Here is a 24,211-nt window from a genome sequence, read left to right as displayed (position 1 = left end):
AACGCGTGGACTTTTAAGATACACTATATATAGGATTTCGAAGAGTCAGCATCTGCACGGCCGCAAAAATAAAATCATGATACATTTATCAATGACAATTTCTTCCTGCATGACTATCATGAGAAAATTCTTGTTTCCGTATAAGAATGAAACTGACCACAATCAAACGGAATCCCTTTGCATGCTGTTGTAGTTATCATATCTTCTTCAAGAAAAACTGAAATACTTGTATAACTTGTAAGGCTCTCTGTAACCTGCACAGTTTGTTTGCTTCTTAATAAATTTTGTCTCTTAAACAAACTGAATTCGATCCACATGTATTAATTCACAGTGATACAAATCTACACACTTCAACAGAACTGCAATGACTACTTTGTAAATTTTTCAATGAAGTATCGAATCAAACAAGGTCGGTGAAGACGTATTGTCTCCCAAATGTTATTGTGGCGTCGATGTCCAAGAAAGAGGAATGTCATTCAGTCACAATGATATAAGTATTGATGATCAGTATCTCATCTAGCCATTGCACACTGCCTACACGCGATCGAGTTGAAATACTCCACTAGGTTGTTTCTTTGCTCCTTTGCCGCTCTTCTATAGAAAAATTATTGCTTCAGTAATAACGAAACTGACTACAATCAAACGAAACCCCTTTGCATGCTGCTATTGTTATCAGTATGTATTTCAAGCAAAGCGAAATATTCATATAACTTGTAAGATTCTCTGTAAGTAGCACAGCTTGTTTGTACAAATTAAAATATATTGTCTTTGAACAACTGAATTCGATCCGTTTCCATTTATTCACAATGATTGTGCTTTATAAATGTGTAGTGAGCTTTGACTGAAATGCAACAACTTCTCTGTAAATTTTCAAATAAAATGGCGCATCAAACAAGGTTGCTAAAATACATATTGTTTCCAAAATGTTATGGTGGCTTCGATGCCCAAGGTAGAGGAATGTTCAGTCATCGTAACGTAATTATTTATAATCAGCACATATCATCGTGTCATGGCACACTGCCTACGAGCGAGTTGAAAGACTCGACGAGGTAGTTCATTTCCTCCTTTTCTGTTCCATTATATATCTTGCTTCAGTTATCATGAAACTGTTTACAATCAAACGGACCCCTTTGCATGCTGTTACTTTTTCACATGTACTTCAAGAAAAAGGGAAATAATAATATAACTTGCAAGATTCTCTGTAAGTAGCAGAGTTTGCTACAAAGTAAAGTCGAAACAAACTAAATTCAGTCCTTTTGCATTTATTCACAATGAAGGAAGTGTGCTTTAACGGAAATGCAACAACTACTTTCAGATGAAATAGCACGTACACATCAAACAAGGTCGGTAAAGTCATATTGTCTCCAAATTGTGGCTTCGATGTCAAAGGTAGAGGAAGCTACTGCAATGTCATTCAGTCACATTGATCTAATTATTGATTATCAGGATCTCATCTTGCCATGGTACACTGCCTACTGGCGAGTTGAAATACTCCACGAGGTAGTTCCTTTGCTCCTTTGCTGCTCTGCTTGTGTTGCCGCGATACAGTTGTTCCATGTCTGGCAGATGGGCATCCTGTCTCCATGAACCAGGAATTACTTCATGGTTGTGCTGCTGGTCCTCTTGATCAAGTGTAGCTACATCAGCTGTAGGGTTCCTGAACAGAAGAAAGTTGTGCAGGACACAGCATGCATGGGTAATCTTGATGACTCTCTCTGGAGTTAGAGGCAAAGTGACCAGAAGGCAGCGGAACCTTGCTGCCAGCAGACCAAACGCATTTTCTACAACCCGTCTGGCTCGTGAAAGCCTGTAGTTGTAGACTCGCTGCTGGTGAGTCATGTTGCGAAGTGGCAGAGGCTTCATCAGCCAAGTCCTCAGCGCAAAAGCGTCGTCTCCAACAAGGAAGTATTCAAGTGGCTGGTCATCATGGGGCAGAGGGTCTGCTGCAGGCAGGTTCAGCTTCCCGCTCTCAATGGCTGTCTTGAAAGGGCTCTGATTGAACACCCCAGCATCAGAGCCAGAACCTGTCTGTCCAATGTCCACATACATGAACTTGTAGTTAGCGTCTACAATTGCCAGCAGGACAATGGAGAAAAAACCTTTGTAGTTGTAGAACAAACTTCCGGTCTTTGCAGGTTTCTTAATGGCAACATGTTTGCCATCTATTGCTCCAACGCAGTGAGGAAAGTTCCAATGGTTGTAGAAATCTTCAGCCACTTGTTTCCATCCCTCTGGGGGTATCTGGGCACATGAGAACTTCATCAGATAATTCTTCAATTATTGCCTGGCACACTTGGGGGATAAACTCACAAGTAGTATTATGAGCAACTCGAAATCCATATTGTAGGGTCTTGTAGCTATTGCCAGTGGCTAGAAACCTCAAAGTTATGGCAAGTTTCAAACCAGGTTCCAAAGAATGTCTGAAGTTGGTATCCTGTTTTGTGATTCTCGGTGCAATTCGTGTCAGGAGTTCATTGAATACCTGTGGCTCCATCCGCATGAAATTGGTAAATGAAGAAACATCTTCGGCATGCAGTTCTTTCATCAGTTGTTCATACTGCCCGTGGAGGGGTCGACGCTGGATCCAAGGCTTGACCCACACCCTTCTTCTTATTCTTGCAACAGCCCGTTTTCTTTCCTTTTCTCGTTGAAAACGTTCGCATTCTGTGAATACTGTCTCTAGGGCATCCAAATGGTGAAGAATTGTAGACACTAGCAATGGATTCAACCTCCCCATGACGTTTAGCTACCTGTTCGAACAGCAGACAAGAGTGAACTGAGAAGCACAAAGCTCTGGTGAAGTAGCTCTGCAGTCTCATTATTTTATGAATACGCCCGCGGAACGCAACTTTACGCAACTGTAAGCAACTCTACGCGGTCTCTACGCTCAACCTACGTATGTGTAAGCAACTCTACGCCCGCTATACGCGAAACACGCTGCATATCTACGCGCTACTTACGCAGCCGATTTCGGCGTAGTGAAAAACTACCTCGTCGAGTCTTTCAACTCGCTCGTAGGCAGTGTGCCATGACACGATATGTGCTGATTATAAATAATTACTTTACGATGACTGAACATTCCTCTACCTTGGGCATCGAAGCCACCATAACATTTTGGAAACAATATGTATTTTAGCAACCTTGTTTGATGCGCCATTTTATTTGAAAATTTACAGAGAAGTTGTTGCATTTCAGTCAAAGCTCACTCCACATTTATAAAGCACAATCATTGTGAATAAATGGAAACGGATCGAATTCAGTTGTTCAAAGACAATATATTTTAATTTGTACAAACAAGCTGTGCTACTTACAGAGAATCGTACAAGTTATATGAATATTTCGCTTTGCTTGAAATACATACTGATAACAATAGCAGCGTGCAAAGGGGTTTCGTTATTACTGAAGCAATAATTTTTCTATAGAAGAGCAGAAAAGGAGCAAAGAAACAACCTCGTGGAGTATTTCAACTCCATCGCGTGTAGGCAGTGTCCAATGGCTAGATGAGATACTGATCATCAATAACTATATCATTGTGACTGAATGACATTCCTCTTTCTTGGACATCGACGCCACAATAACATTTGGGAGACAATACGTCTTCACCGACTTTGTTTGATTCGATACTTCATTGAAAAATTTACAAAGTAGTCATTGCAGTTCTGTTGAAGTGTGTAGATTTGTATTACTGTGAATTAATACATGTGGATCGAATTCAGTTTGTTTAAGAGACACAATTTATTATGAAGCAAACAAACTGTGCAGGTTACAGAGAACCTTACAAGTTATACAAGTATTTCAGTTTTTCTTGAAGAAGATATGATAACTACAACAGCATGCAGAGGGGTTCCGTTTGATTGTGGTCAGTTTCATTCTTACGGAAACAAGAATTTTCTCATGATAGTCATGCAGGAAGAAATTTTCATTGATAAATGTGTCATGATTTTATTTTTGCGGCCGTGCAGATGCTGACTCTTCGAAATCCTATATGTAGTGTATCTTAAAAGTCCACGCGTTGAATATTTTTAATTTTTTGTTGGGGGAGGGGGGAGGAGAGAAATTTGAAATTCATCTCAAAACTACAAACTAGAGTAGACATTTCTGTATTCGTGCGTTGCTCAAACCATTTCATATCTGACATGTCTGATGTGGTGCCACGGTTGATTCAATAAAAGGCTGACATAAAAGCCTGTCTTGCAGACTGCACAATGTTTTGCAAAAATGTGTTTGATTCTAATTCCAGACCATTTCGACTTTGAGACTTGTATATTTGGTCTTGAGACAAAAAATTGGTGTTTGATTACTGTTTACTTTGAAAATGTCAACAAAAGAGATTCCCTTCAACAAATAACCATACCATTCAACTTTATGGCGTCCGAGAAGAGTAACATTAACGTCAATCAAAATTTATGTGACCTTAAACAACAATAGTTTTACACAACTTTAACTTGATAATTAGCCTTATGATCACTATAATCTTATACGAACAGCAGCATAAAACAAGCATAAATCCTTGTTTATACACTCTGAAATGTAATTTGTAAAGTTACATGACAAGTACAACTGACATGACTGTATCTTGATCATCAAGTAGGCCTACTGATTACCATGGTACCAACAAACAGCAGAAAACAAGAATGAAAACCCTGCTAACACTTTAAAATGTGAACTGTAAACTTACAGGAGGAGAGCAACTTCAAATACAAACTTGAACACGAAATACTGATTACCATGGAGACAACAGTCCCAAACTTACATGTCAATCCTGATGAAGTCTAAAACGCTGTGTAGTTCTAAATGCCTATACTTTAAAATCAAAGAGATCAAAAATGAAAACAAAAAATCTAAGAAATGAAAAAAATAAAAAGTCAAGATCAACCGTCTGTAACACTTGCCAGACACAGTTTAATCCTGGCAGCTTGTGAACACAACAGTTATTCGCTATCGGTCTCTTCCTGAGTGTTGTTCTCACTGGACGCGTTCATCAGGGGATCTGGACACTGGAAGGTAAACATCTGTGAGGCAGTATCATAGCTGCTGGTACTAGCACCCGGGTCAGAGTAGGACACGGGCTTCTTGGCAGGTCCAGCAGATGATGAGCTTCGCTCCTGAGGCGGAGACCATACAGGGAGATTATGATGGGCCTGAAAGTCTTGCGATGTCATCTGCTGGCCATGCGGCTGTTGACTCTGTGACGAACTGTATTGATGACCTCGGAACGGGTGGCCCTGTGGCGAGATGTCTTGGTGGCCCAGTGACTGACCATGGTAAATCGAAGGCTCAAAAAATTGTTGATTCCGAAATGGTTGTGCAGGAGACAGGAAAGGTTGTGGATGGGACTGGAAAGTTTGTATTGGAGGTCGGAATTGTGGAGGAGCCTTGGAGGGCTGTGCAAGAGGCTGAAACGGCTGCTGGGCTTGTTGTGATTCTCGGTTCTTCTGGATTTGCTGTCTTCTGTATTGATGAAGCTGTTTTGTCGCATCGATATAATATTCATTCCATGTCTCCTCATCCATCTTGCTTGTTTCATGAAACACCAGTTCTGCAAACATCCTTTGACTCTCGAAACCCTTTTCCGCATTCATAGCTTCAATAATGGCAGCCCTGGTGGAACTGACCTGTTTTGACAGCTAAAAAGACATACAAATAGAAATAATGAGTGAAATACAGACAAAATCTGTCCTCTCTTAATTTTTCTCTTTTGCTCACGCATTTCCCATTTCTGTGTATTTTTCTGATCATTATTTCTGTCTTCCTCCTTCTATTGGTCTTGCTGTAACATGTATGGCCTTTCTCAGCTGCTTCATCCTTCTCTCACTTTCTCGTTTCCTCTTTTTTTTCATTATCAGTTGCATTATTTATACTTATATACTTTCTTATTTTCTTCCTTTCATCTTACTCTTTCGGTTTATTAGGTGATACGCTATCAGCGTATCACCTATTGTGATTGTCAAAATCTCTCTTTATTAGGTGATCCGAGAATCCTCTCGGATCACCTTCTGTATCTGTACTGATTCTTTGTTCTTCTTCTTCTTCTTCTTCTTTATTTCTCCGCAAAAGTTGTGTAGAGATGAGCTCAGAAAGTGCATTGCCTATGAATGTCAAACTTATACCATATGTGTATCATGTCCCAAAGACGACATGTCAAGTAAAATCGTAGTGATCAGTCGACCGTGACGTCACTATGACGTCATTATATGAAAACACATTTTCAATCATATCTCATTAATGGAGTGGAATTTCTCAATGAAATTTACGTCACATAAATTTCAATTCAAGGGAATTCTACCCATATTTTCAAAATTCCTCGCATCGTAAAGACGTGCGCGTACGCGCGCGTTGAAATATTTGTATGCTCCAATCAAGCTCAAATTTTTTTGCATACGTTTCAGACCATTTGGAGCATTTTTTGAAAAATTGAAAAAATCGGACGGACGCGTACGCGCGCGCACATATACGCACGCACAGCTCATATGCAATGAAAATTTCCCGTTTTTTCACTTTGATCGGATGTGTGAAATGTCAAGGAATATTTCTACCAAGTTTCAAGTCAATCCGACTCAAGATGACGTCATACGGGTCCGTCAAAGTTGAAATTCCGCGCGCGCGTCAATGGCGATATACAGTGCAACAATGCCAAAAAACTGCCAATTTTAAATCCAATTTTACTCGTCAGGATGGACGGTGACCCCCCATTTTTTTTACATATTCTGAAAGCTGATGAGTTGTACATGTCATTTCATGGGTTGGCAATGCTGGAAAAATGATTAAAATATATCAAATTTCTTAATAAAGTTAAAAAAGTAAATTTTCAAAATGACGTCATCAAATTTCAAGTTCATTCAAGCATATCTCACTTATTCTTTAGTTGATTTTCGTCCAAATTTCAATATGTTGTAGCTTATTAAATGGTCTTTCAGATATATAATAACAACAATTTGATTGGATGACGGCATCACCTCGTAAAAAGGGATTAAAAGTAACATTGTTAAATTTGACCAGTTTACGTGTTATCTCTATGGGAGTGCAGTTTTTCTGGAAATGAAAACTGACATGACTATCTTTATCGAGCACTAGCTCACTTATGCTTCGGTGAATTTCTCCCATATTTTAGTATGTTGTAGCTGAGACTTTGGGCTATCGTAAATGTGCCCTTTGTTTTTTCATACGGAGTCGGCATCATGCCCAAAAACTTGGTTGAAATTAAAGCTTATCTTCCATGTATTTTCATATTCCTTTCTTTCTGCAACTTTCTTTGCAATAACTCAAGAAAAACAAGCTCTATCAGCCCAATATTTTGCACATGTTTAGTTTATGTCACGTACATTATTTCATAAAATAACAACTACTTGATCGGGTACCTTCTTGGGTATGTAAATTAGGGTCAAAGGTCAAAAATGTTTCATCCTGTATCTTGGTGAATACATGTCTTATCTTTCCCATATTTTGCATACTTAAAGACCATGTTACAAGAATCATTTCACAAAGTAACTACTTTTTGCTCAGACGCCATCTTGTCTGTGCAAAGTAGGGTCAAAGGTCATATGTACTTCTTTCTTTATCTTCATTATGACGTGTTATCTCTATGGGAGGGAATTTGTCTAGATGTGAAAATTGACATGATTGTCTTTATCGACGACTAGCTCAATTACCCTTCGGTGAATTTCTTCCAGATTTCAGTATGTTGTAGCCAATGTAATACTCTTTAAGTTTTGTTCAATCAAAGTTTTAATCGGATGATGTCTTCACCTCGTGAAAATAGATATAATGTAACCTTGTCAAATTTAACCAGTTTACGTGTTATCTCTACGGGAGGGAATTTTTCTGGAAATGAAAATTGACATGACGGTCTTTATCGAACACTAGCTCACTTACTCTTTCGTGAATTTCTCCCAGATTTTAATATGTTGTAGCTCAGACTTTGGGCTATCGCGACTATACCCTCCATTTTTTCATACGGCGCCGATATCACGTCAAAAAACTTGGTTGAAATTATACTTATCTTCGATGTATTGAGATATTTCTTTCTTTATGCCACTTTCTTTGCAATAAGTTAAAAAACCAGCCCCTATCACGCCCATATTTTGCACATGTTTAGGTCATGTCACGTACTTTATTTCATAAAATAACAACTACTTGATCAGACACCATCTTGGGTATGTAAATTAGGGTCAAAGGTCATAAATGTTTCAACCTGTATCTTGGTGAATACATGTCCTATCTTTCCCGTATTTTCCACACGCAAAGACCATGTTACAAGAATCATTTCACAAAATAACCACTTTTTGCTCAGATGCCATCTTGGCTGCGCAAAGTTGGGTCAATGGTCAAATATACTTCATTCTGTATCTTCGTTATAGTGTATACCGAATTTGGTACCAAAGATGGCAGACCTGACTCTCTTTTCTAAATGGGAATCCAAACATCACACGGCCAATGTCTCTAAACACAGATGAAACCTATATGGTCATGCCTATTGCGATCAGGACTCGAATCATCGATTAAAACAAATCGGATCACCTAATTTGTCAGTCTTGACAAATTCCAAGTCTAGTTTCTTTTTATTCTTCTTTCTTTCTGGACAATTTTGTGTCATCAATATCTCAAGAATGACATTACGGAATAACATGACATTTTCAGGGAACATGTCTCATGACAATATCTAGCCACAATAAGGTTTTCATGACAGTAACATATCTATGACGTCGTCTAGGCGCCATTTTGTGATTTTTGGACCATGTTACATGATCGATCATAACTTCATAACTAAAGGTCATTTCTGTATCATTTTTTGTGGACATAAAGTTCAGGTCACGTTCTATCTTACTTCTTTTGATGCTAATTACCTAGGACATCATTAAGTGCGCGTAAGCGCGCGTCAAAATTTTAAAAGGCTCAAAACAACTTTCCAATGGGAAATCTCGAAGTTTCAGACAATTTTATGCGTTTCAAACAATTTTGCGCGTGCGCGTCCGTCCGCGCATTTTCGCGCGCACAGCGCGTCAGCAACATGAAAATACACTTTTTTTGACAGATTTGGATTCCTGATACTTTGAGCAACAATATCCATTGATTTCTAATCGATTCCTACAAATAACAAAGCAATGCACTTGCGTCAAAGTTCAAATTTCGCGTGCGCGTCTATGTGCAAATATAGTGAAAAAACATGTCTTTGTTTATTTCGCCATAGCTCTTTAAAACGTCAGGTGACCCTATGTTTTTATTGCATATTACAAAAGCATATAAATTGGACATGACGTTTCAAGTATCATTATTTCCATAATTACATTATGACGTCATCATATCGTCATCTGAAATCAAAAAAGTGGAATTAATTTTTTTGAGGTACTGTTTCTGACATTCATTTGCTCGTATCTCTGTTGTTTAAGCTCAATATTATCCCAAATTCAGATATGTTGTACTTTGAACATTTGCCTTTCAAGTCCATGTCATGGTTTTGAAATTTGATGACGTCATCATGCTTTAAATTGTGTTTAAAGGTAAAGACGCAAAATCGGACAAGTTTACGTGTTATGTCTATGGGAGGTGATTTTTTTAGAAACCATGCATTGACTTGACAACGTTTAAGCACCTTTATCTCAGCTGATTTTGCTTCATTTCCTCTGAAACTTATTTATGTTGTAGCTGTGACAATAAGCTGCAGTAATCATGCATTTTATTCTTTGAAATCTCCTCATGAGGTTGACAATTTTGCAATTTAAAACTGAAAATGAGAATGGAATGCGGACCAAACGATTCCTGATTCATCTTTCACGTACATAAGCTTACGTTCCTCTAATTTTCTCGTCGAGACGTATGGTCGAGTGGTTAGAGGCGTCGTCTTAGAAACGTGAGGTTGCACACGTACGGGTTCGATCCTCACAAGAGCACGAAAGAAAATAATATATTTTTTTTACTTTTTTTCTTCAATAGAGTACTACACCTTCGTCCATGTAGAAATCACGTTTGCATGTAAACACACCTATACGCACACACTCACACAGTATACCTTTGTTTTGCGTTGGAGACTGCATTACTTCGACTGCTGCAAAATTATAGTTTTGCAGGTTGGGCTTTTCAAACTTATATAGTATACTGTCACAACATGAAATTTGTTCATATTAATTCAGTAACACAATGTAGTCGTGGTTACTTTGTGCTGATTTATACATGTAACAAGCTATACATTGTAAAAAAGGTATTCAGTCTTCTGTATTGATGATTATTTGTCAATTAGTGGTTTTTGTGGAGTTTCAGATAGTGATAAAAAGTATGGATGATAAGTGCAGCGATAATTCCTATAGTTAGTTCAAAGCTGTGTTACAGATGTTTGATACATACATTTAGCATTGTGTGTGTGTGTATATACGTGTGTATACAGGTTGGCCATATGACACATGCTAGACAATTACTCTTAATTGATTAGCAAACGTGATCAGCTATGGAACTGAATATGGTACTAATGTATGATGTTAATGATTCTGATTAAACTGTGACGAGTTTAAAGGGATAGCGTAACTGTGTGTAAAAATAAGGCAATTATAAGGATATTTTAGGGCAATATGATAACCATGCCTATAATAATTTCATACAGGTACTAATGCCTGCCTCATATTCAAATGATAGATCGTCATGTCAATAGCAAACTGACAACGTACGATGAATGTGTTATATATTGAACAACTGTCTTTCAAGTCCATAACGTTCCCCATATTTTCCCGTCGAGACGTGTCGCCGAGTGGTTAAAGGCGACGTCTCAGAGACGTGAGGTTGCGGGTTCGAACCCCACAAGATCACGAAACAAAATAATTAGCTACTTTACTGTTTTTTTTTCTTCAATTTTGTATTACATATTCGTCCATGTAGAAATCACGTTCGTATATAAACGCACCTATAGTCCTACACACACACAGACACACACACACGCCATATCCCTCTTTTTTGTGTGTTGGAGACCACATTGCTTCGACTGCAGCAACATTTTGCAGGTTGACTTTGTCAAACCGATCATAGTATGTAATGACGACGACTGAGGTGTTGTACTTTGAACAATTTTCTTTCAAGACCATGTCATTGTTTTGTAATTTGATGACGTCATTACACTGAAAATTGTGATTAAAGGCAAGGTATCAAAACCAGCCGATTATAGGTTTTATGTCTGCGGAACGTATTTTTCCCAAGTTGCCAGAAATGGCATAGCGACCTCAGTCGTTACAAGGCCGCTTTTCCGTCTAGCAATGCAATAGATGTTCACACGGCCACGTTAGTTGAGTGGGCATTGACTTTCCCCCCGTTATATCTATACATTGTTGTTGTTTTTTTGTCTTACCATTTCCGTGGATGACCCGTGGTCGAGTGGTTACAGATACGGTTTCGCATGCACGCTCAATATAACTTCAAGGTGCCTATATCACATTCTTTTCTTTGTCGATCACAGATGACTGTCATCTCATGACCACAAGCGTATCACCTAACTCGTCCTCAATGTGACGAGTTTTCATGTCTCGTTCCCCTTTTAATCTTCTCTTTTCTCTTTCTTTCTATAAATTCTGTGTAATTGCCGCTGTGACAATTTTGTGTTTACTGCATTCGTTCCATAAACATGATAAAATCTAGAAACACTTTACCTGAGCAAAATCTGATGCAGGGGAGATATCTCTCTTCTTGCATGGCCCTCCTTTGCTTCGTGAAGCCTTGCTGGAAGATGCCCGGCTGGGAGGCCTGCTGTCTATCGAGCTGTTGAAACTGAGGTCTATGGTTTCGTCTTCATCGTTCTCTTCTTCATCAGCCCCCTCATCGTCGTCCTCGGATTCTCTTTTCCCTTCTGATGATGCACATTGGCCTACTGTTCCTTTCTACACCAGGTTAAAAAAGCAAAACGTGACATTTTCATTAATATTGACTTGATCACTGTTGATTTTTGTGTCCCTTGAAGTTAATATATTCATTTCTGATGAATAATTATGGACATGCATTAAAGAGAAGTGCGACTCCTTGAACAAATGTCTCACAGGACCTTGGAATATAAATAAGCCTTGTCAGGAAATACAATTGAATATACATGTAGTGCGCAGTGGGGACAAAGGCATTCATTCCATTCAAGAAACATTTATTTCTACATTAAATGAAACAGGGAGTAGAACCAGCGATACCCTGATTAAAGTGGGAGGTTGTCGTGTAGGGAACCTATACTTACCAATCCAGCAACACTTGGGGTTCCAGTGTTCTTCACGTTTCGGTACTGATGGATCCAACCAAATCGTTTCAGGAAGCGACTGTTTTCTGCTGTCATGTTGATAGATCCACTCCCTGATGCTCCTCTAGAGATCTTCATAAGCCTACCAACTTTATCTCGTTGAGTTTTCACCCATGTCTGCAAGTTCTGTCCTGGCTGGTCACCTGTACCTTCCACCCCAATCTCCAAGGCCTTTTCCTGATACAGCTGCTTCTTTGCCTCCTTATTACTATAGTCTTCACAAGCCTTATCATAGAGCATCGGGTGTTGTTGCACCCACTCCATAATTGCCACCCTCTATTGGTCACTTGAAACTGAAAGGGGTGGAAGCTTGGTTTGTCTCCTCTTCTTCAATGGTTTTGAAACTTCCCGGGCATCTTCATTGCCAGATTCATCACTAGGTTCAGATAGTGCTGGCGAATTATCTGCATCTTGATGAGCAGGAGAAGAACTCTTGCCCGTATTACACCCTTTGCTCTTCCTTTTCGGCATTGTGCAGTTATTTAGGCCTACACAAGAAGAATAGTCTCGAAGAGCACAGGTAGAATCATTCACCAGCGATGTGCAGAGTCAAGTGGAATGAATGAAACCAAGCAGTTTTCCAACACGGATCATGCATGGGAATGCCAAATTTGGATGAACAGTAATAAAGGCTACGCAACTGTAAGCAACACTACGCAAATGTACGCCAGGTCTACGCAAGTCTACACAAATGTCTACGTAACAGTACGCAACACTACGCCATGTTATACGCGAGCCCCAAAAGTCCTTTCGTGTGAACACGGTTTGGTGGCGTACTGTTGCGTTTAAATGGCGCAGAGTTGCGTAGTGTTGCGTACATTTGCGTACAATTTGCGTACCAGTGCGGTACGCGGACGGTACGCGAAAAAATTAAACATGTTTAATTTTCTGCGTACATCTCGCGTACAAATTTTGCGTCCCTCGGCATACTGTTACGCAGAGTTGCGTGCTCACAGCGCATAGTTGCGTAGTGTTGCGTAGTCACTACGCAACCCTACGCAACCCTACGCAATACTACGTAACTCTACGCAAAGCTTGGTGTGAAACCCCCTTAAACGCCGAATAAGCTAGGTTGATACGCGCTTCCTACGCAACCATACGTAACCCTACGCCTGGACTACGCAAATCCTGCGCGGATCATCACAATTATTTTTCATGAGTACGCAGCCGATTTCGGTGTAGTCGCTACGCAACTCCACGCAACTCTACGCAAAGCTTGGTGTGAAACCCCCTTTAAGCCCCAGTCACATAATGCTCTGCGTCCTGCGTTACGTCCAAAAAAGTCAGTTTTTCTGCGGACTTCCGCGGATCCTTTGCCGTCACTAGAAATTTTATTCAAAACATACCGGGAAAAATGCGGGCGATACGGACAAATACGACCAGATGCGAATACTTGCGTCCATTTGCGGATATTCTTACGAATTGGCACATAATAGTTCTGAACACTTGCAGAGAGTTGCGGATATTTTCGGATAGTTACGGATAGTTACAGATTGTTATAGATAATTATGGACAGTATTGTTTTCTGTGACGATCCCTGCTAAGTCAGTGTATTATGACAGCAAGGTTATCACATATTGGACTGTCTTACACTGTACACTGGCATCACTGGGGAAAAGTGAAATTGAATCACGTAGTACAAATTTCGTAATCTTTTAATTTGCTTTACAGTGATAAAAGATATATGAAATTTTGAACTTGGGGTTGAAATTTTATTTGTGCAACTCAAATATGAATAAACTTCATAAATGATAAATGTAAAGAATACATAACATAATTATACCACAAATATAACACAATATAGATCGATAAGTTAAACATTAGAGAAAGAAAATTATCACTCACAGTCATGGAATAGAGAAACTGTGGTTACGTTGTCGTTGTGCAGCGATATTCATGACTTATTGGGTTATGTTAAGGAGATTTTTATAATAAAACAATGCTTATTAAATTTCCAGAGAAAAAAAGACATCAAGACTTTCAAACACCCCTCCCACACCCAAGTACAACATATACAAAAAATGTAATACACATTCCATGGAGCGTAAAGTCGGTAAGACTATAAAGAAATACTAAATTCGTTCTCAGTTTTCAAGTTGATTTATTTCACTTCCAACAAACAAAATAATTAGAAATACAATGAAACACTCGAATACACAAATGTCAGGAAATCAGTACCACAATGCGATGAACAGAATAACATTGTAAAAGAGATACAGGTAAATAATCAACAGAGATACAAATAACTGTTACGTCACTGTGGTGAATGCATAAACAATATTGCTGGAAATGGAGGAGACTACTAAAAAGCAGGGCTTGTAGAATGCAGTCCCCTCATACAGAAAAAATATAATAGCAAAAAAAAAACAACAACAACAACAACAATTTCCCTAAACGGTATAAAAAAAGACAGACAGAGTAATACACACATACATGCACACACACACCAACGCACATTAACAAACACAAAGCGGCTCTCTTATAAGGAAAGATTGATGAGAGGGTAGAAAGATAGTAAGGAAGGTAGGAAGTCCGAGGTGAAAAGGGGGGGGGGAGGAGAGGGAAATGATGGGTCATAACCAGGGCAGTGGAGGCACAGAAGCACGGGCTCGCTGATAAACAAAGAGTAGTGAGGTTACCGACGCAACAACGATTTTGAAAATTAAAAGTAAAAAAAAAAGAAAGAATGAATTATTTTGCTGCATACGAAGTTTTTCAAATAATTCTTTTACTTTAAAGAAAATGTATTAAAACTTAAAGCTTCTTTTGTATTATTATCAAGAGAATTCCAGAATTTTGGTCCAGAAAAGGAGAATGAAGATTTTGCAAAAAACCGTCCTAGTCAAAGGCAAATGATATTCATGGGATTGACGGGTTGGATATGCATGAACAGTTTCATTCTTTAAGAACATGGAATCAAACACAAGGGGGAGAAAATGGTTAGTGAGTTTATACATGAATTGTCCTAATTGCAAACAATAAACGTCAAAAATTTTCAAAATATTATTTTCGTGAAATAAACTATTAATATGACTTCTCCACGATTCGTGACAAATGATACGAAGAGCTTTTTTCTGTAATAATGATATTCTGTCTGTATGAGTAGAAAAAGTGTTTCCCCATGGGAGTGTGCCATAGTTTAAGTAAGGTATTATCAAAGTAGAATATAACATAAAAAGTACATTTTGGGAAGATAAAATGTAACTTTGTTTACAATACCTATATTCCTTGAAATAACACGACATACAGAATCAATATGCAAACCCCAGGTAAGTTTATTATCCAGAATCAAACCTAGAAATTTGATGGAAAAGACTTCTTTTATGACCGTGTCTTCCAGGAAAACATGTCTCGGTAAATTTTCCAGCGAATTACCGAACGGCATTTTTTTTGCAGTTTTTTTTTTGCAAATTTATTGACAGTTTGTTCGTTCTTATCCAATGGAGTACCTTCGTTAATTCACCGTTTAAAGTATCAATAATCAATCAGAATCAGATAAAACATTTGATTTGATTTGATTTGATTTATTTCTGCTTAATTCCGTTACATCAGATATGATTACGTACATGTCATTTATGACAAACAGTATATCGACACATAGTTTTTAGTACAATTATACAAGACAAATACAAACAGCTTATGGAACTTAAACAGAAGGGTCTCCAAAATAAGCCGAGGCTTGACGGTATGGAGACTATATGCTTACCTACTCTGGATGGAATAGGGAATAGAGAAAGAGAAAAATAGGGAAGGGTAGGGGGAAAAGGGAAAGTTACAGAGTGGATGTGTACCACTCCAAATACTTTACAATAATAGTAATGATGATAAATACAATATGATAATGATATTAAAGTTAACACGTTCAGTTGCCTTTGCCGGAGTAATGACCGAATATGCACTATGAAAATAATAATGTGTGAATACAAAGTATCCTATACATATTGTTATCTGACATGGAATGAAATATATCGTGCTTATTTTATGTACGCAGTAATGGTAAGGCACATTATTATCATCCGCAAATAATAAGAAAGAGAGGATGTTTGAAGAATTTGGCATATCATTGACATAGAGAAAATTTTGACATATCATTGACATAGAGAATTTATATAGTTATCGCTGTCACACACCTTTCCCGCCCAGAAAAGTGAATGAAATGTTGTCACCCCATCCCCTACCCAAAATATTGCCTTTTCGAGAGAAAAAAAAAATACATTCAAAGAGTGCAAAAAAAAGTTCAGCACCAAGGGTCAACCGATGTCATGAGTATATGGGTGCCACCTAAAAGTGACCATTTTGTGGGAGAAATGTCATAATTTGACCAAGCGGTTCTGCCTCTCCACTGCTCCAACTGTGTTCAAGCATTCCTTCAGGTAAATGCGCTGCAGCTTGGCAACACGAGTTGTGTGGCTTCCCACGAGTCTCTGTGTTCCCATGCGACTGGAAAACAGAAAACGTCGAAGGACGTAATCGTCCGCAGTATCCGTAACTGTCCGCAAATATCCGTAAGCGGACGAAAGTGTTGAGATACGTTAACTTGCGGTTACTTTCGGATACTTACGGTGGACGTAAACGAACGCAAACGGACGGGAGGTAAAATTTATTGCGGATGGTCTGCGTCCAGGCTACGGATAGTTACGTTCAGTTACGGATAATTACGCTTGGTTACGGTTACTTGCGTAAGTCTGCATCCGTAGAATCCCTCTGCGAAATTTTGAACATTTCAAAATTTCGCAGACTTGGCGCCGTCATTTTGCGTTTCTTTACGGATGAGTTACGGACAGTTACGTCTACATACGTCCCTGCAGATGCCTGCGTTCACGCTGCGTTCCCCTGCGTTCACTCATCAGTATCTATCCGCGGCGGACGTAACCCATCGCAAAGCACTGTGTGACTGGGGCATTAGCCAGCTGGCTATGGAAAGCGCATGTACAAGCTGGTGACTGTACCCCGCTATTCCGGAAATTTGCCGAGTTGGACTCGAGAAATTTTCTCGATCAGAGCGATAAAATTAGCGCGCTAATTTGTATTCACATTATAGCGCGCTATTTTCGTGATCGGTTTAATTTCCCAAGTCAGAAAATAGCGCGCTATTTCGAAACATCGGGCTGATGTGAAAACGCCTATTCTCTGAAAAACCCAAAATAATCTATACACTGAACAAAGAGTTTAGGCTCACACAAGATATTTCAGAAACGTATAGCAATGTAATTCCATTACACAGCTTGCTTAACAGTCTCAGCCGTGTAGAATATTTTATGCGTGCTTTCTTTTTTTTCTGCTTTCTATATGAGCACCCAATCATGCACTCTGGACCCGGCATTGACATTGTTGTATACATGTTTACACATGCAGTCATACAGCTTTATAAGCTCTAATTACAGTAAATGTTCAACTGGGGACATGTTGCAAAGATACACAGGTCCCCACTCCTAACAATTTCGTGGAAGGGTATAGGCCCTATAGTAGGGGCTGCGAAAGGAATAGACAAGGCTCTTCATGGATTTTTGAACAGAAGATCACGGGTTCGAATCCTGCACGGTGCGCTCATCTTTGGAAAAGATCTTTAGCCCACAATCCGCGCTCTTGACCCTGCTGGTTATAGGGTTACATGTTTGGCAATTCTGGGGTACAAAGGTACAATCACGGCAGGGCCCTCTGGGAGAGGACTGTCATCAAACACTGACTTAATAATAAATGAATAAATAAATAGATAAATCATATTGAAGACCGTAAACGCTTTGATTTATTTACTGCTTTAGATGAGCAAAGAAAATGGCACAATGAATAATTATGCCAGTTATAAGTACAGAAAATTAATAAATGAAACTGCACGAATAACATGAAAACGACCAGAAAAATGAAGCTAATCCACCCGCTTATTACCATCGGGTCACATTTTATCCCATTGGCAATCTAGCTGTGTTTGTGCAATGTCTGTGACCACAAGGTGCAATTGGACGTGATCCTGAGAGTTAAACCCTTGACTTTTGTAACTCTTTTTGTGCGATGTAGGGGCCTATATATAGAATGAGATTAGCCATCAGGGAGAGGACAAGTCGTGACAGGTCAGAAAAAAAAGAACAAGTCCCAACAGGAACATGCGTTTATAAACTCGAAACAGGAATGCTCAGCAAACATTATACATGTATGCATAATAACATAATAGTGTACTTTATACATTATTTTGTTTTTGTGTGAACCACCCTACAAGGCGAGAACGAGAACACTGAACAGATAGCAGAACGAGTTGTCAGGCGGTGATGGTGTATAGAACCGTGAGGTCAAAATACGCCGATTCCAAGTGCATGAATTCACGTAAGTATATGCTTTTGTGAATAATTACTTTAGTTCAATTAAGGACATGACAGGATTGTAACAATGAAGCAATTTGTGCCAATGTCATTCTCTAGAGATTGGTCTCAGGTATATAGGCCTATAATTATGTTTTAGGGCCAAAATGTGCAACGTTTTCTAGGCAAAAGCTCTAAGAGTGAAGAATTCAATGACCATGTAAACCATTGAAGCATGCAGTACAAATCTTTTACCTCCAAAGAACCATTTTGATATCAATTCGTCGCCATTTTTGTATAGTCATAAACATCTTCATAAGCCTGGAATAAAAAATTCTCCGAGCTGCATGTGAAAAAGTATTTAAGGCGAGAACACTCTAAGCAAAAATGTTACAACTTTCACCTTTACGTGTGACACAATTATTATGTTTTATCAGAATGCATCCTTAAAATGTGTCTTTTATTGTACCTTTCAGACCAGAATATAGCAGGTCTAAAAAGTGCAAACTTGAACCCGTAAAGGTGCTACAATTATTATTTGCATATTATTCATATCAAGTGTTTGAAATCCGTTTTTGCTAAATTTCAGAACTTCCCTTATTTCCATCGACTGATTCTGATCAAGTTGGCACACTCTGTTTATAGAATTTCACTCTATCTTTTCAGACTATCTTTTGACTGGTGCGGGATTCCTCTTTCAGCATGATTAGCTGATTATAGGCAAGGTAAAACCAAAATCATGCTATTAAACACAATTTATTAGGCCTATGTATTACTGTTTTTCTTTTGTTAACATTTATCATCAACTCGTTTGCATCGTTATCACCTAAATTCTGCGCAACTTCTTCAATAATGATACACAGAATTATGATTCGAGGGGCTGTTGTGGCTCAGTGGAGACCATAACCGACTGACAATCATGAGACCCGGTCATTCGAGTTCCCTGGTTTATGCATGTATACACTTGGCTTATTGCATCAGCCATTGCAAGTGTTTTTGATCTTCTTTGCAGAAGCACCAAGTTACAGTGCTCTGAATTCGGATCGTGAACTGGCTTATTCGTGCATAAAGCATGACTATGTAAGTAACATGGCGCTCGTTTCCATATAATGGCATGTATAAACATGTCGTTATCTATACTATCATATAATTTTACAGTATTGTTATTTTTCGATACCACGAATTCCAAGTCGTGATATCAAATTCAATTAATCTATACTTTATTTCCATCCAACGAAGGCAATATACATAATCTAGGTTTTCCCGGCCAATTTCGCACTTGTGTCAGTCCAATTCCTAATTGCTGCATTCAATTTAGCAAAGTTTAGCGTAATTAATGACATGTTCGGTAGTTCAATTTTATGATCTCTTCATTCAAATTCATTTTGGAGCATTCAAATTACCTTTAGCGTCATTCTAATTAACACTTTTTCAATTGAAATTCGTAAAATTAGCACCATTTCGTTATTCGTTCATTCAATTTAGAATGATATAGTCACGTGATCACGGACATGCCGCACTCGTTCATTCAAATTCATTTTTGGGCATCCAATTTAGCATCTTTTGCAGTCAATTTAGCACGCATGTTTATGCTTTGGTTCTTTCTTTATTTTTTTTTGTCAAAACAGTTACTGTTTTGCAAGCGTCATGACATTTCATATTTTCGTACTCATTTTAGAGATTTTGGCAACAGTTTTTTTTTTCTTCAATATGCTTAGTGATTCTTCCAGTCCCAATATTTAGTACATCATGTGGCCACAACTTATCTGGCCGTTGAGTGCTTTATTCCGAGTGTGTCGGCCAGTTCTAGGAAGTCAAGGTTATGATCATCAAATGTTTCTATAATTCTTTTTCTGTCTTTTTGAGAAATACGTCTGCACATGTATCTAATTTGTGCTGTCATGACTGTAAGAAGATGAAGTTAATCTGTAGTATTGGTACATGTAGGCCTAAAATGACATGTATGAAAGAAAAGGGGCGTTACAGAACAACAAACCCGAGTTATGTATGGTATGTATCGGCCAGTTCTAGGAAGTCAAGGTTATGATCATCAAATGTTTCTGTAATTCTTTTTCTGTCTTTTTGAGAAATACGTCTGCACATGTATCTAATTTGTGCTGTCATGACTGTAAGAAGATGAAGTTAATCTGTAGTATTGGTACATGTAGGCCTAAAATGACATGTATGAAAGAAAAGGGGCGTTACAGAACAACAAACCCGAGTTATGTATGGCAAAAAATATGATACTTTTACAGCTTAACAGTGCGTGGGTGAAACAAAAAGTCACATAGAAATACACGTTTAAATGTTATCACCTTTTCAAAAGAGAAATAACATGACGTTAATTTGAATGAACATGTTAGGAATTTGACTGCCCATACGCGAAATTGAATGACTGAAATACCCCTTTCGGCCAGTGTTGGCGAATTTGAATGACTGAAGAGCACGTGCCAATTTGAATGCTCGTCTTACGAATTCGAATGGCACATGTGCAAATTTCATTGATCGAAATGCTAAATAACGACCAACTTGCAATTTTGAATGACAGAATGTGCAGTGACGAGGATTTTCGCTAAATTGAATGAACCTTTTATCAAATGGACTGACAAAAGTGCGAAATTGGCCGGGAAAACCTATACAAAGAATGCAAATGACTAATTATATAATTCGTATAACTGCAATATACCAAGCCATAGGGCCTACATACTTTATGATCTGTGAGGCCTCCTGCTTCCAATAAATTGAATGTGTAAAATGCATATTTTGTATTATATTACCTTTCGTGGGATGGAAGTGAATAGAAAAATATTGACCTTGTAATACCACGAATCGAATTTTTGGCAGCCAAAGTTCCCGTCGTTTATCAAATAAAATAACAATCTTAATTCATTATGAAAAAAAAAATAATCACGATATCTTTGGTATCATAAAATTCAGTTCGTGACTTTTTGCAGACACGATTTTGTGATAATATATTATGATGAACTTGTATTATCAAATTCAATTTCTTGATATAGTCCTATTTGGATTTTAATGTGACAACCGAATGGGAATTTGTGATATTATCAATCCCCCCCCCCCCTCAAAAAAAAAAAAAAATCCGAATATCATATTGAAATTGTAAATTATGTTCATGACAATCTCATCACAAATTCTACTTTAGATATAGCATAGTGATATCACAAAATCAGGATATCATTAGTAAGTTATCACAGAATATAATATCAGTGATAATTATATCATAAACTCCAAATATTGTGATATTTTATGATTTTTTTTTAATGCCACGAACTGGAATTGACGACATCGGTGATCACAAACAAAAATCTCCAATGTAAATTCATTTTTAATTTTGTGCAGAAATTCAAGTGCCCCGGATTTGACGGTTAGCGTATAAAGACATACGGGCGGAATTTGAGCATTTATAGTTTTGTGCAGAAATTCAATTTTGTATTTCATGATTCTCTTCTCCGAGAAGGCAACTCATAGTCGAAATTCGCCCATCAAGGAGTCTTCGAAAGGACGGGAAAGAGCTCGTCAAGGCACTATAATTATGTCCAAAATGTAAAGGTGAGAAGAGAAGATGGCACTTACTCGCCATCCCATTCTCGTCCTGATCAAAGCGAATTCAGGCAAGGTTTATACAGTACTCTCCGCGTAATCGGGTATCGCTTAACCGGGTACTCCGTTTATTTGGGTAGTAATGTCAAAATCAGTTCCAATGCACATTAAAAGTACCTGATAATCGGGTTGCCTCTCCGCATAAATGGGTAAATAATTTTCTTCTAATCTAATTTCTGTCCACATTTTATCGCAGATAAAACACTTTGAAAAATCATGAATGTCAAAAATCTCCCACGACTAGGCCTAATGTATTCTCTGCTTTGCAAAGAAGACCGATCATCTGGGGAGTGATTAAACATGAAAACACACGTACCAGTATACCGATTTACCACATGTGAACGAACATTACACATGTAGCTGGCACTCACAATTGCATAGACAGACAGCTTGAACACACAAGTTTTGCGCTCCTCCCTTTACTTGCTCCTCATTTTACTTGCTCCGCAACAACATTCACAATACGAGAAGTTTGCAACGAAAACCAGGCCATGCATCAGCTCCATAATTTTGCTTTTCCCAAGTCACTTCTCGAAAAGTATACCCGGTTACCCGATGTTCTATGAGACTAATGAACGCAAAGAGACGTATTCATTTCTGAAAACGCCTGCGTGTTAACAAGGAGTCCATAGTCAAACGACAAAGTTTTCTGAAGACATATTTCTCCATAAAAAGAGTGTAAATCATTGCTCGTGACCGAGCAAGTATAAGGTATGCAATGTGCCGTGCAAGCACGCGTGTTAAGCATACAGTGTTAGGTGTTTGGTGCAGTGTACAATATACATACACATTGTATTGTGTGTGTCAATTTTGAATGAGACATGTTCTTCTGTTAATCGGGTACTCCGCTTAATCGGGTAAGAAACGCTCTGATCGAGCCTACCCGATTATGCGGAGAGTACTGTATTCGATGAGGCGGGTCTAGTTTCGGTATCCGCCCCATCGACATGCCGACATGCGCTGGTAATCAACGAAGAGGGCGCCTTGCAAGGTTTCCCTTCAGCGCCAGATATTATGGTCCCCCCCCCCCCCCCCCCCGTTTCTTCTGGTTATTCAGCACGCATAGTCCTTCCTTCGCAAAAGCCGTTACCGCTCAATAATGGTTATAAAAAAAACCCTCATCAATGATCGTTGGATTTTGCAAAATCCAACGATCATTGATGGTATTTCATGTGGGGGATACCCTCTCTTTCCAAACAGAAATTGTGTGAAGATTTGAGTGCAAGTCACCTGGAGATTATTATCTGAGACGATGACATCTTCATTTGCCTAAAAAGCATCTGTGTCATACATACATTGTTAAGACTGACATCACCGTTTTTTCAGAACATAATAATCTTATTTTCAAATCCACTGGCATTTTAGGTTTAGATCCGATTTCCGTAAAACTCGATCCCACTCTGTTACTTTATTTAACTTTCTCAAAGTCCTTTATTCAATGTAAATTCGAAGCAGAATATTGCTGTCAATAAACTCTTCACGGGGTAGTTCTTCTTTGATATTCAAACGTTTGATAACTCTGACTTTCTTACTCCCTGTAACTTGCACGTGAGATATCCTCAATTACAGTTTCAATAATCTAATAACAGTGCAAATAAAAAAATAAATAAAAACTCATGAACCTTAATTGATTCGTCGATTCCGTTGTTGTTGTTGTTGTTGTTGCTCTGATGGTACTCTTTACAGATATGGTAACGTCACAAACTTGTGTTTACTAAATGCGTTGCAATAATGCATTTATTTTCTCTTCTTTCGGGTTTTTTTTTTCTCGGTTGACAACAGAAACTCATTATGGAGGGCCAAACCGAAATGGAGGAATTAATCTCGCCAGCCCGGATCTGCACATTGAACTGGTTTGCCAACAGTAGCTGAAAGAAGTACATTATAGTTGTCATGGTAATGACCTGGGACATTTTGGTCCTCATCAGTTAGTTTAGATCGTATAGAATTGTGACCAGTATATATACAACCTAATAACTAACAGAAAAAAAAAACTATAGGTCTCATTTCTAGAAGACAGATGATCGTAACAAATCAACATTTT

At 38.4% G+C, this 24,211-nt stretch overlaps 1 pseudogene; it reads right to left on the bottom strand.

The window, feature by feature from the left end:
- Nucleotides 1-2,059: 2,059 nt before the first annotated feature.
- LOC139729030 (uncharacterized) lies at nucleotides 2,060-2,737 on the bottom strand (annotated as a pseudogene).
- Between the last annotated feature and the right edge of the window lie 21,474 nt (nucleotides 2,738-24,211).

Source organism: Diadema antillarum, unplaced genomic scaffold (genome assembly GCF_040938485.1).
Source record: "Diadema antillarum isolate AM-2024a unplaced genomic scaffold, OU_Dant_1.0 seq00000216_RagTag, whole genome shotgun sequence".
NCBI lineage: Eukaryota > Metazoa > Echinodermata > Echinoidea > Diadematoida > Diadematidae > Diadema > Diadema antillarum.
This window is presented reverse-complemented; position numbering and strand designations above follow the sequence as displayed.